Genomic DNA, 8,665 nt, shown 5'->3' with positions numbered 1-8,665 from the left:
TAGTAAATGGGGCAACTGGGTGGCAAAGTAGATAGAGCACCAGCCCTGGAGTCAGGAGGACCTGAGTTCAAATTCGAACTCAAAACACTTAATATTTGCCTAATTGTGCAACCTTGGGCATGTCACCTAACCCCCTTGCCTTGAAAAAAAAAGAAGGAAATAATAGGGAAGCTAGATAGTGTAGTGGATAGAGGACTAGCCCTGGGTTTAGGAGGACCTAAGTTCAAATTTGACCTCAGACACTAGCTGGTTGACCTTGGGCAAGTCACTTCACCCTGATTGTCACTGCTCCAGGGTCATCTCCAGTCATCCTGATTCATATCTGATTACTGGACCCAAATGGCTCCAGAGGAGAGAGTAAGGCATCTCCTCACTCTCATATCCAATTCAATTGCTTGTCAATGCTTCACCTCCCTGATGTCATGGTCTTCTTCAAAAGCAAAGGACAGGGGCGGCTAGGTGGCGCAGTGGATAGAGCACCAGCCCTTGAGTCAGGAGTACCTGAGTTCAAATCCAGCCTCAGACACTTAATTTCCTAGCCGTGTGGCCTTGGGCAAGCTACTTAACCCCATTGCCTTGCAAAAACTAAAAAAAAAAAAAAACTAAAAAAAAAAAAGCAAAGGACAAACAACAGCAGCATCAGTTGATCAAAAAGGCCATCAAAGAGCAGACTGAAAGCAGCCATGGAATACCTGTGCATGCTCTAAGGAAAGTAAGAGTTTCTAATCAGCATAATTGGAAGCAAGCTCTGCAAGATCCAAATGGCTCTCTTGCATATCCTCCCAAGACGGTTGTCATTAACCAGTCCCAGTCATACAAGGAAAGTAAAAAAATATTGTCCTAAGCATGACCACACACACACACACACATGCACATACACATACATACACATTCAAAAGTGAATGGAGCAAAATTATAAAGACCAAGCACGATTCCGGTGAAGAGACAGGCCCCCAAATACAGGGCACCTGTTTGCAGACCGGTAATGGACCCATCAGTTGTGCTGATTTTCTTTCCGTTCTTGTTCCTGTTCTACTTGTTCCTGTTCTTCTTGTTCCTTTTGTCTTTAAAAGTACGATTTGTTGCATGGGGTGGGGAGGAGGGGCAAGAATACTGGAGATAATGTAAATGGGAAACATCAATTAAAGACATATGAAGAAAACTTAAAATACTGCCCTTGTCACAAATGTATAACTATCAAATTGCTTGTCTTCTCAATGAGGGGAGGAAGGAAAGAATTTGGAACTCAGAATTGTATTTTTTAATGTAAATAATATTTTATTTTTCCAATCATCTGTAAAGTTAATATGCAGCATTCATTTTTTATGAGATTTTGAGTTCTAAATTTTTTTCTCTCTCCCTTCTTCCTGTTATCCCTCTCTTTCCCCTCTTCAAGATAGCAAACAATCTGATATAGATTACACATGTGAAATCATGCAAAACATTTTCACAGAATGCAAAATTTTAAAAAAGAATGTAGTATTTTAATATGGAGTATTTAAAATTTTAAAGTAATAAATATATATTTATATACATACATACACATATATTCCTTTTCTTTCATGGACTCAAAGTCTCTTGGGGGGGAGGGGAGGAGATAAATAACTATGAACAAGCACAATGTATACATTGTTAATGAGAGATAGTCCTGGATGTCTTGGGACAGGGTAGAGGTAAGGAGGGTGTGATCCTGAAAAAGCAGCAGGTGGGATTGTAAAAGGTAGGAGTTGACCTGAATCTTGAAGGAAGTCAAGGACATTTACGAATTGGAGCTAAAGGAGCAAGATATTCTAGGATCCTGAGCCCCCAAGTCCTGACAGATTATCCCCATTTCTTCTGTCCCTAGACATTATCAGAGAATCAGCCTTTTTGGAGATTCAACCTCCAGCTGTCTCTGTGGTCCTTCTCTCCTCAGCAACCATGGCTCCAAAGATGTGGAAAAGAAAGGTTTCCCCACCAAAGTCCTTGGTCATTATCAGAATCATTATCAGAAATGATGAAATCAAGACAGCATTAAAGATGCACTGCTGCCTATTTTCTGATGTTCCCTAAGGACCATGGGATCTTTCTAAGCAACTCTAATTTATCCTGTGTCTTCTTCGTACATAACTGTTTGTACCTTGTCCTAGCTTTAGATTGTGAGCTCTTTGAGGGCAGGGACTCTCTTCTGTCTTTCTTTACATCCCCATCACTTCACAATGTTTTTGGTCCTCTTTGAAATGAAGAATGAACAAGATCTCCACCCTTTAGCATAGGGCCTGTGGTAGGTACTTAAAAAAATCTTTAAGCCTGACTTGAAACAAATGTCTCCTAGCGATGTTGTTTTCTATCAGAATGTGAGCTCCTTGAGAGCAGGGATTGCATTGCTTTTCTATTTTTAACCTCAATATTTCATGTGATGCTTAGCCCGTAGTAAATATTTAAGTAAATATTTTTAATTAAATCAAATCAACATCAGTTTCAAAGGATAAACAGAGAAATTCAATGAAAAACTGAAACTCTCCAAATAAACCAACAAACATGATATCTGGTGTCATCCATGCAAAGGTGAGACTACATTAGGGTCTTTGTTCCACTATGTCCCAGTATAATAAACTTGACCACCTAACAGGTATATTGTAGGCAGTGTTGTTTTCAGGTGTGGGTTGAGGTAGACTGCTGAAATCCCTTCCATTTCTAAAATCAGTGATTCTGCGATTAGAGTTCAGGCTTGGTTTCATTCCATTTGTGTGGTCTTGGGCAAGTAACTTCTCTGGTCCTCAGTTTCCTCATCTGTAAAAATGGGGAAATTCTAGTTGACAAGATGATCCTTCCTAGCTCTAAGTGATATGATCCTACGATGAGATAAAATCCCTAGCCCCGACTCCATTGCCCTGTCCATTATATTACTTTTCTTCACCAGCTTGTCCTGTTATGCTACTCTGCTTCACTGAAAGTGAAGTAACATATCGGATAGAACAATGGAGTTAAGAAGACCTAGATTCAAATTCTGACTCATCCACACCCCATTTCCTCCCTTTCTGAGCCTCAGTTTCTTCATCTGTGAAAGTTGGACTCAATGCTCTCTAGCTGTAGGAATCAATGATCTCAGACCCATGCTCTGTGTTGTATTGTACAATAAAACCAAGCTTTGTTTTCTTAATAAAAATAATAAATTCTATTTTTAAAGGTCACACCCAAAGGATAAGTGCCTGCTTTTAGCTAATATTTGTTAGGTTCAGAATTTTTAAAAATGGGTGGAGGAGGAAATATCATATCCAAAGGAATGGTATTTCATAATCAACTTGGAAATAAATCTCTTCTTTTTTCAACCAGAATATTTTCTGTGTTAGGTTACATTTCTTCTCCAGTTGCATTAGGAATACTGTGTCAGACACTTGCTCCTTATTAATAGCAATGACTATGTGATATAGGTGTGGTCAGCACAGTGAGTAGATCAATATTTGTTAAGTTAGGATCCTGGGAACCTACGGGTCGTGTCTCAATATTTATAATGCTCTATTCATATCCTTTGGTTCTCTGACATTTAGTGTGTGATCTGTTTAAAAGAAATAAAAATCCCTTTTTTTCCCCCTATCCTCCTGATTTTTGGGGACTTTCTCTTGGTGTCCACAGAAGCCTCCTTCTGGAAGTTCACCCTACCCCTGGACTTCTCCTACTGGAAGCTGACTCTCTCCTTGTGGTTCCTTCCCTCTGATCACCTGGTTTCTCCCAGAATTGTCATTTTAAGGAAAGCACTTGAACTAGCCATTCCTCTTCAGATGTTAGACCTCCTCTTTTATTCTCTTGGGCAGGCAGATGCCTTTTTTCTTTCTTCCCTTTTCAGCTCCCTTTTGTATGTTATCTTCTGATCCTGAACAAGTCACTTCACCTTATTTGCCTCAGTTTCCTCATCTATAAAACGAGCTGGAGAAGGAAATGACAAACCACTCCAGTATCTTTACCAAGAAAAATCTCAAATGGGATCATGAAGACCAGGATATGACTAATGACAAACAACAGTAGTCTACCGTCCTTCAAATTCTGATGGAACCAAAGTCCTGGGAAATAAAATGACTGTGCCAGGATCACACAGGTACCAGAAAAGAAAAATGATAGAATTGGTCTCCAGATCTCTGACCTCTTTCCACTCAGTTATATATTAGAGAAGAGAGTTGAAGTTCAAGATAGGAGAGAGTCCTGGGAATCCTTTGACACACATCAGTGGTGTGATGAGGAACAAGTCACTTAGGATGATCCTCAGTTTCCTCATCTGTAAAAAAGGGAGAGGGATATTTGTATATACAGTATTGAGGGGAGAATCAAATGAGATGTGGGAAAATGTCTTTTCAGACCTGAAAATGCTAAAAAGTCAGCTATTATCCCAGATTTTCTTAGACTTTACTAACTTTTCTCAAATGGAAATATAAGGAAAATAGATCTCATTAAGAAAAATCCCCGAATTTGAAAAGGAATGAAAAGACATATTCATCATGTAAGCATCACCAAGTACAATGGCTACAAATACAAAACCACAATCAGTTCCTGCCCTCAAAGAGGTCTGCATTCTAACAGCTAGAAGGGAGCAGTGGTTAAAAAGAGGATGGAAAGCTATAAGGATGCTGAGTGGCGCCACAGGAGTTGATTGACCGACGCTTGCAGGAACAGTGAGAAGATCGATTTACTTATGATTCCAGTATTAGAAAATTCTGATGGCATAGTGCATAGTGCACTGTGGGCTCTGGAGTCAGGAGAACCTGAGTTCAAATCCTGCCTCAGGCACTTAATAATTACCTAGCTGTATGACCTTGGGCAAGCCAGTTAATCTCATTATCCTGCCAGAGAGAGAGAGAGAGAGAGAAGTGGATGGGAAGTGGCCAAGTCAGGTTAGTGACTGATGAAATGACTGTTTTATTTTGTTTGTTTGTTTGTGTGTGTGTGTGTGTGTGTGTGTGTGTGTGTGTGTGTGTGTGTGTGTGTGTGTATGAAGACTGATTGAAGCTGAAAAGGGAGACCTAAACAAAGGCACCTCAATGACCATTAATTCTCCCTCATGCATGAAAGGAATCCCCACTTAACATTCTTCCTAAAAGGTCTCTGGAGAAAATAAAACCATTACTTCTCTCTCTTTCTCTTTTTTTTGTAAGATTTTTCAAGGCAATGGGATTAAGTGGCTTGCCCAAGGTCACACAGCTAGGTAATTATTAAGTGTCTGAGGTTGGATTTGAACTCAGGTACTCCTGACTCCAAGGCCAGTGCTCTATTCACTGAGCCACCTAGCCGCCCCAAGACTATTACTTCTCCACACAGTTCATTCTACTTGGGGTCAAATTCAATTGTTAAGATACTTATTCTTATATCAAACCTAAATTTACCCTTTTGTTGCACCTGGTAAATTTAAATTTATTTAAACAAATATAAATTTGTTTAAACAAAGTAAATTTAAGGAGGTAGTGAGGTACAATAGAGAGTGTACTGAATCAGAGAATCCGGGTTCCAATTCCACTCTGTGTGACATTGGGCTTCAGTTTCCTCGTAAGTAAAAAAAAAGAATGTACTTGACTATTTAACCATTGAGGTCCTTTCCAGTCCTAATGTCTTAAACCTCATCCTTCTTCCCATGGCTGCCTTCAGATAGTGGAAGACACTGATCAAGTCCCTCCTGAGTCTTCTCTTCATTAATCTAAATATCTCCAGCTCTTTGAATCAATCCACAAATATCATGTACTGATGACAAAAAGGGAAAATGATCAATGTTGGAGAAGTTCTGGGAGGATTAGGGAATTGAATGTATTGTTGGTGGAGTTGTGAATGGTCCAACCTTTCTGGAGATCAATTTAGGATTCTTCCCAAAGAGCAATAAAACTGATCATACCCTTTGATGCAGGATTACCAATTCTAGGCTTATATCCAGGAGAAATCATAAAAAATGAGAAAACTTCTATATATCCCATAATATTCATCATAGCTCTTTTTGTAGTGGCAAAGAATTGGAAATTGAGGGGGTGCCCATCCATTGGGGAATGATTGAACAAGTTATGGTAAATGAATGTTATGGAGTACTATTGTTTTATAAGAAACTATGAATGACCTTACTCTAGAGAAGTATGGAATGAATCACAGGATCTGATGTTGAGGAAAAGGAGCAGAACCAAGAGAACATTGGACACATTAACAACAAACACTGTGAGTTGATCAACCTTGATGGATGCAGCTCCTTTCAGTAGTTCAGAGAACTAGAACAACCCTAGGAGACATAGTATGGACAATAATATCCCCATCCAGAGAAAGAAAAGCAAAACAAAATCAAACTAAAAAACCCCTACAAAATCTGAATGAACACTGCATTCACTTTTTAAAAGTTTCTCTTATGTATCTCCTTCCTATCTCATGGTTTTCTTTCTTTTCCCTTAATCCATCATTCCTCATAATTGAAAGTGACCAATCTGTAAATGTGTTAAACACAAATGTGTATGTACAATATTTATGTGACTGTTCGCCATTGAGGAGAGGGGGGGTGGGAAGGGAGGGTGAAAGGAAGTTGTGTAACTTAAAAATATGTATATGCATGTGGATGAATGTTGAAAAACTTTATAATATGCAATTGGAAAAATAAAATATCAATTGAAAAAACAAAAATCCCAAATATCATGTACTCCAGATTCTTCATTATCTCAGTTGCCCTTCTCTGCTTCTGCATATCTTTCTCAAATATTGGAATCTAAACTGAATATATTAGTTCAGATGAAGTCTGAAGAGGAAAAGTAACAGAGTTCAAGTCCATCTTCATAACCAGGAACTTGACAGTGAAGGCAAAGAATCAGTTTGCCAATGACAATATTATTGGCAGTGACCAGCTCCCAGGATTTCATATCTCTATGGTGGCCATTTGACCACAGCATGACTATCAGTATGAACCAGGGAGGTACCTAGATGATACAGTAGATGAACAGGTGGATAGAACACCAGTCCTGGAACTAGGAGGATCTGAGCTCAAATATGGCCCCAGATGTTCCTAACTGGGTGATCCTGGGAAAGTCACTTAACCTTATTGGCCTGTTTCTTCACCTGTAAAATAATCTGGGGAAGGAAATGGCAAACAACTCCAATATCTTTCCCAAGAAAATCCCCCAAAGTGCTACAAAATCTCAAACATTACTGGCTAATCTTTGAGTACCAGTCAAGAGAGCCTGGAAAAGAATCTTTAAGGTAGTCTGGATCATCAGTTGTCAACCTTTTTTGGGTCTTAGACACTTTGCACTCTTAAAAATGGCTGAGGACCCAAAAGAGTTTTTATTTCTGTGGGTTATGTCTGATAACATTTACATTTACCATGTTAGAAATAAAAACTGATAGGAGTGGAGACAAGGTGGCAGAGTAAAGGCAGAAATGGAAACTGATAAATTTTAAAAATAGGAATTTATTAATTCATTTAAAATAATAACTCTATTACATGTTAGTATAAATGACATATTTTGATAAAAAATAGTCCCATTACATTTAGCATAAATGGCATATTTTAATAAAAACAACCTATCCCACATTTTACATAACAAATTAATGAGGAGTGGCATTATTTTACATATTTTTGCTAAATCTTTTTAAGATTAAGATTTTTAAGAGAAGACAGATGTCTGCTTCTGCATTCAATCTGCTCTGATATGTCATTTTGGCTTAAGTAAATGAAGAAAATTCAGATTCACATGGATATGTAGGTAGAAAAGGAAACAGTATTTTAATAAGAAATGACATTTTAGTATTGTTATGAAAATCCCTCTAAAAGGGTCTCAGGGATTCTTAGAGACCTAGGAACCACACTGGGAGAACCAGTGTTCTAAGGCATACCGTGAAAACATCCAGAAATGTCATCCAAATGCCCAATATCATTGGGAGAGGTGTTAGAAAAAACCCATTTTTCATTAACCATCTATGCTATACCAGACACTTTACAAAGATTGTCTCATTTAATCTTGACAACAAACTCTGAAAGGTAGGTGATATGATTATGCCTATTTTACAATTAAAAAAACTGAGGAGGACAGAGGTTAAGTCACTAGCCAAGGGTCACATAACGGCTGAATTGGAACTCACATCTTCCTGATTCCAAGCCAAGCATTCTGTCTACTTTGCCCCCCACCAGGCTGCCTTGATATATGGCCTAGCTGATGAAAGTCAGGAAAACTTGGGTTCAAATTGTGTCTCTGACACTTGATCCCTATTAGACTTTTGGTAAATTGTTCAGTTTAATACTGAAAGCAATTATTAAGCACCTTGTATGTACTATTTGCTGCACTAGTAACTAGGGTTGTAATGGCAAAAAAAAAAACCCAAAACAAAATAAAGCATATTTGCCCTTAAGGGGCTTTCATTCTATTTATTCCCTCTGAGCCTCAGTTTCCTCATCTGTTTAGTGAGGATAATGATTCCTGTATTGCCTATTTTACAAAGTCATTGTAGGGATCAGTAAATAATGAATATAGAGTGTTTTACAAATTTCAAAGCACTATATAAATGATATTTGTTGTTATTTGTACCTTTGTATAAAATTATAGCCTCCATGCCTAAAACATCCTATGTGTTTCTTTCTGGTGAGCTCACCCCACTTCAAGAACACAAAGTGCTGAGGGTCCTAGATTTCCAGGGCCAATAGGACCAATTGAGTCCAACCCCCTCATTTTTACAAATG

Source organism: Macrotis lagotis, chromosome X (assembly GCF_037893015.1).
Source record: "Macrotis lagotis isolate mMagLag1 chromosome X, bilby.v1.9.chrom.fasta, whole genome shotgun sequence".
NCBI classification, from domain to species: domain Eukaryota; kingdom Metazoa; phylum Chordata; class Mammalia; order Peramelemorphia; family Peramelidae; genus Macrotis; species Macrotis lagotis.
The sequence above is the reverse complement of the archived record's forward strand: the minus strand, read 5'-3'. Positions refer to the sequence as shown.